The 5,252-nt window shown below is 41.2% G+C and overlaps 1 long non-coding RNA gene across 1 annotated transcript; it reads right to left on the bottom strand.

The window, feature by feature from the left end:
* Positions 1–1,291: 1,291 nt before the first annotated feature.
* Positions 1,292–2,728, bottom strand: LOC129052274 (uncharacterized). Its single transcript, XR_008517252.2, has 3 exons — positions 2,659–2,728; positions 1,804–1,963; positions 1,292–1,626 (listed from the first exon to the last, which is right to left on the bottom strand). It is a non-coding gene; the product is annotated as an uncharacterized LOC129052274 (long non-coding RNA).
* Between the last annotated feature and the right edge of the window lie 2,524 nt (positions 2,729–5,252).

Here is a 5,252-nt window from a genome sequence, read left to right on the forward strand (position 1 = left end):
GATGACATAGTCTTGATTGTTTCCCTCATTTCTCCCTGCAAAGTCATGGTAGCTGGGTAACTGTGATTGTCAAGATGGAGGCTGGGATTAAATTCTTGCCCCAATTCCTTTGCCCTCCACACTCAAGAATGAAAAATGTTAGTTATGTTTATAAATAAAAAAGTTTTTTCACTGACCCCCCCTCTTCTGACAAATGCATGTGAAATGGGCAGACTTACAGTTGACTTTTGAATAACATGGAGGTTAGGGGGTAACAGTACCACCCCCAACATCATCTGCCACCAAAATCTGCTTATAACTTTTGACTTCCCCCAAAACTTAACTACTAATAGGCTACTGTTGACCAGGAGCCTTCTTGATAACATAAACAATTTACACATATGTCTATGTTATATGTATTATATACTGTATTCTTACAATAAAATAAGCTAGAGAAAAGAATATTACTAAGAAAATCATAAGGAAGATAAAGTGTATTTACTCTTCATTAAGTGGAAGTGGATCATCATAAAGGCCTTCATCCTTGTTGTTTTCACGTTGAATAGGCTGAGGAGGAGGAGGAAGGGGAGGAGTTGGTCTTGCTTCTCAGGGGTGGCACAGGTAGAAGAAAATCCATGTATAAGTGGAGCCACAGAGTTCAGACCCAGATTGTTCAAGGGTCAGTTGTATTTCCCTTCTCATGTTTTCTCTCTGCTTTTCAGGGGGAAGCAACATTGGAATGGGAACTTTTAGTGCTTCTTCTGCTTCCTCTTCCCCCAAGGAAGGAGCTAATATACTTGGTAAGGACCTACTGTTTTTAAGGTCTGTGCTGCCCAAGTGTGGGGTTATGGGGCTTCAAACACAAACCCCAGGGCCCAGTTTTTCCTCTTTTGTGCTGTCTCTCTCATGAGTGAGTAAAACATCCCTGGATCCCCTGGCTCCCGTGCCACAAGCAACCCAGGGCAAGTCTTTCTCCTCCTTTCACTCTTCTGAAGCCCTCTGCAGGGAGATCCAGTGAATTTACCTGGAACTGGTCAGGGAGCCAAAGAGGTGTAGGTTTCCCTCTTTCAAAGTCAGGCTTAGAGAGCCCCACTGCAGCTTCAAATCTAATCTACATCTTTCCATCTAAATACTGCCAAATCTCCTATTAAAGCTGTCACTTTGACCCCCACAGGGTTATGTGCCATTCTCTGGGGAGAATCACCTTGAACCTAATCCTACAGGAAGAAGAACATCTGTCTCTGTTTCTTCAGACATTTTTGCTCCCAGCGGCTGGATGTGCATTCACTGGCACTTTGACAAAAGCAGGACATGCTGTAAATATTTCTCAGTGTGCTGATGCATTTTATTGAACTTGTAATATATAAAAGGGTGAATCACCATGTTGCAATCATAAAAAATTCCACTTTTAAGCATGTCTTCTTGGTCTTCTAGATTCCTAAAACATAAGTCTCAAGTGCTTTTGGTAAATGGATATAACAGAACACCATTACAACTGTGAGCAGCAATAAGCAAAAGAAAGGAAACAAAGAACCCACAGCGGAAGCAGAATTGAGCAACCAAGCAAACAGGCATGAATGGAAGCACCATATATAATGTTGACTTGTGTTCAAACAGCCCCCTGAGCTTCTCGGATAAAGGTGCTACCTGAAATAGAAATAAGATAGATATTTTTCACACATTCCTCATACCCTTTTTCCAGTCTTGGTTACAAAATTTATAGGGCTTTAGGTTACTCCTCAACCAAAATTATATTACAGGAGACCTCAAAACAGTTGCTCTTGGGAACTTGGGTGCTGACCTGCTGGTATGTCCTAAGATTACCTTGTTTTTCCATCAGTTCTGATGCCTGAGCTCTGGGCAAGTGAGATCTCTGGGTTTTTGGAAGAAGAACTTGAGGAAGGTAAAGTCCATCTTTGTCAATCCTGGACCTCATTCAGGGTGGTGACTTGGAACATCACTCGTCTTATCCCAGGGCACATGTCTGCACTCATAGTGGTGGAAATTACTTACTGTTAGAAAACCGGGCTGCAATCCTCTAATTTGAATTGCAGGTGGTTCTGTGAATTCTACACTGGTGAGGCTAAGAGATTTGGAACACTGTCCACATTGTCACTTGCTGCCTGTTCTCCTGAGTACGCTCAGCATTTGAGTCCCCAGTAACTGTCAGGGAGGCTTAGTAGGTAACAAGCATTCTGTTCTATTTTCTGAATGAAAGTATGAACACTTTTCCTAGAAAATGTACCCATGTGGAGTGGGAAAGGTGTATGTGGAAAAGGTGAGGAATTGACAGCCTAAGGAGGAAAAGGGGCGGTGGACTGAAGAACTGCTTCTGCGTAGGGGTTGGCTTCATCTGAGGAGGTGACCAGCTTGCCGCTGTGCCTGCAGGCCTGACACATGCACATACATGCCTGTTAGGTCATCAACCCTGCCAAGTCCTCAGCATCACCAAGCAAGGAATGTGTTCCTTAGTCCCTCAAGAAATGACTCCTAGAATAGCTTGGAGAGATGCAGCAACCAAAAATCTGGCAGAAGTATTCAGTAACAGCCTCTGTGGTTTGGTCTTTGATTCCCCAGCAAAACCCAAGGAAACTCTTGGGGCAGCTTGTCCTTCCTGAAGACCCCTTTTGGGGCCACCCTCCAAGTGGGACCTGCTGACCCTCCCTTCCTGCTGCTCACGCTCTTTGGTAGTCCCTTCCCACACTGATTAGAGCTGATCCATGTTAGCAACAGGACACTGTGGACATGACAGTGTGTGACTTCTGAGATGAGGTCATAAAAGACACTGTGGCTCCCACTGTGCTTCACAAGGACAACTTGCTTGGGGGAGGGGGAAGCCAGCTGCCATGTTGTGAGGAGGCTCAAGCACCTCATGTGGAGGTTCATGTGTGTAGGGACTGAGGCCTCCTGGAAACAGCCATGCTGAGCCCGTTTCCTTCTCGGTAAAGTGTGAATGATAATAAGATACACCTCATATAATTTTATGAGGATTAGATGACATAATCCCTGTCAAGTGCTCCATGCATTCTTCAAATAAATAACTTTTACTGGTTGTATGATGCTCCATGATATGGACATATTACAGTTTATTTAATTAGTTCATTTTAGGTGGACATGTAGGTTGTTTCCAAATCTTACTATTTTTATAAATCACTTCGCAATACATATTATTGAATGTGTGGATTTGTCTAGGTCTTAGATTACTTCTTTAGGGTGTGTTGTTTACTAAATTGCATCAGAGGCTGTGAGAATGAAGGTTATGAAGTCTAATATATGAGCAGGTCCTCCTACTTCTACTCATCTTTATCTCACCAGGGTACCATTATCAAAAGCTGAAAACTGGGCACACAAGAGACCATGCTTTTATGCATGGTTATGGAGGACCCCCAGGGGACATCATCTGTACGAAATGGGACGGATAAGTGGATGATTTTGCCACAAAATAGAAAATGGACAGTAACAGGCATATGTCTCTTGGGTAGCCTCTGAACCCCTGAGAGAGGAAGACCTGTGGATATTTCTGTGAGCTTCTGACCACACTACAAATGTAAACATTTGTACTTCTTCGAACATGTTCTTGGTTAACTCAGTGTTCATAATCAATATTTATTTCAGCTTTTCTGCAAATGCTTATCTTTCCTAGTAATCAGATCTCCTAAGACCTCTGGGCTTTTTGGCCTCTCAGGGGAATGGATCTGATTCCAAGCTAGGCTGGATATGCAGGATTTAACCAGTTGTATTAACCTAGCTTATTGAACATTTTCTCCATCCTTGCTCATGTTGGACAGTTCTTTTATAATAAATTAAGTGGTGTTTTTTCAGGGTTGTCTAGTTTATTCACTTAGTTTGTCTGTGTACTCTTGCACCTTTGCACATTGAGTTTTCTTACTTCTTTAGTATGTTTTGATATGTAATTATAGGCCACTTTCCTCTACCTCACTTTTTTCTTTCAAAGTTCTAGTTGTTATTAAATTTACTCTTCCTGATGAGAAAATAGGAGACTAGAAGATAGGTGTGAAGAAACTGTAGGTCATGTAAGATTCTACACAGGTTAAGCATATAGTTAATTCATTTCTTTTCTTTCATTCAAAATTAATGCTTTTCTTTCTTGCTTCTCCTCCTCCTTCTTTCTTCTCTGTTTTCATTCTGTATTCCTCTGTTATCCACTTATATTCTGAAATTTTTACTTCCCATTTTTGATTTGCTGGTTTCCTGTTGGACCTTTTCTATGATCACCATTTCTTGTTTTAGAGTTATTTACAGTCTCTTAAATTTTCATTTTAGGGCTTTTTAAAATTAATGGTTAGCATAGATACAGGAAAGTGCACATAGTACAACAGTCTTAAGTACAGCTTGCTGAATTTTTATGAAGGTATAGATCCATGTAACTACCATTGGGATCAAGAATCTAATAAGGCTTTCTCATGCCCCTTCCCAGTCTACACCTCATCTCTACCCAGAATGAACCACTGTTTTGACTTTTATCAGTATATATTGGTTTGCTTGTTCTTCACCTTCATATAAATGGACTCATACTGTGAGCACTCGCCTGTGTCTGGCTTCTTTTGCTTATCATTATGTCTGTGAGATCCACTCATGTTTTATGGGTACTAGTAATTTGTTCTTTTTTATGGTGGTGTAGTATTATATTATAAAAATAAACCATAATTTGGGCCAGGTGTGGTGGCTTATGCCTGTAATTCCAGCACGTTGGGAGGCCAAGGCAGGCAGATCACAAGGTCAGGAGATTGAGACCATCCTGGCCAACACGGTGAAACCCCATCTCTGCTAAAATACAAAAAAAAAAAAAAAAATTAGCCGGTCATGGTGGTGCGTGCCTGTAGTCCCAGCTACTCAGGAGGCTGAGTCAGGGGAATTGCTTGAGCCCAGGAGGCAGAGGTTGCAGTGAGCCAAGATCGCGCCACTGCACTCCAGCCTGGTGACAGTGAGACTCCATCTCAAAACTAACAAACAAACAAAAAAACAAAACACCACCCCCAATCCCATAATTTATTCATTCTCTTCTTGATAAGACAATCATATTCTTATACAGCATTTTAGTAAGCTTCACTAGAAACAATATCCCATAATTAAAATAGGAATCTTTGTATTGTGTTAAAAAAAACTCTATTTAGATTCTTTCATTAATTTCCAGCTCTAACTCACTCAGCAAAATAATAAGACAACCACCAAATTGGGACCCTTTGCAGTTCATTATCACAGAATTGACTGAAGTATGTATCTTCTCACTTACGATATAAGCATCTTTTTCT

The sequence above is a fragment of the Pongo abelii genome, chromosome 21 (genome assembly GCF_028885655.2).
Source record: "Pongo abelii isolate AG06213 chromosome 21, NHGRI_mPonAbe1-v2.0_pri, whole genome shotgun sequence".
NCBI lineage: Eukaryota > Metazoa > Chordata > Mammalia > Primates > Hominidae > Pongo > Pongo abelii.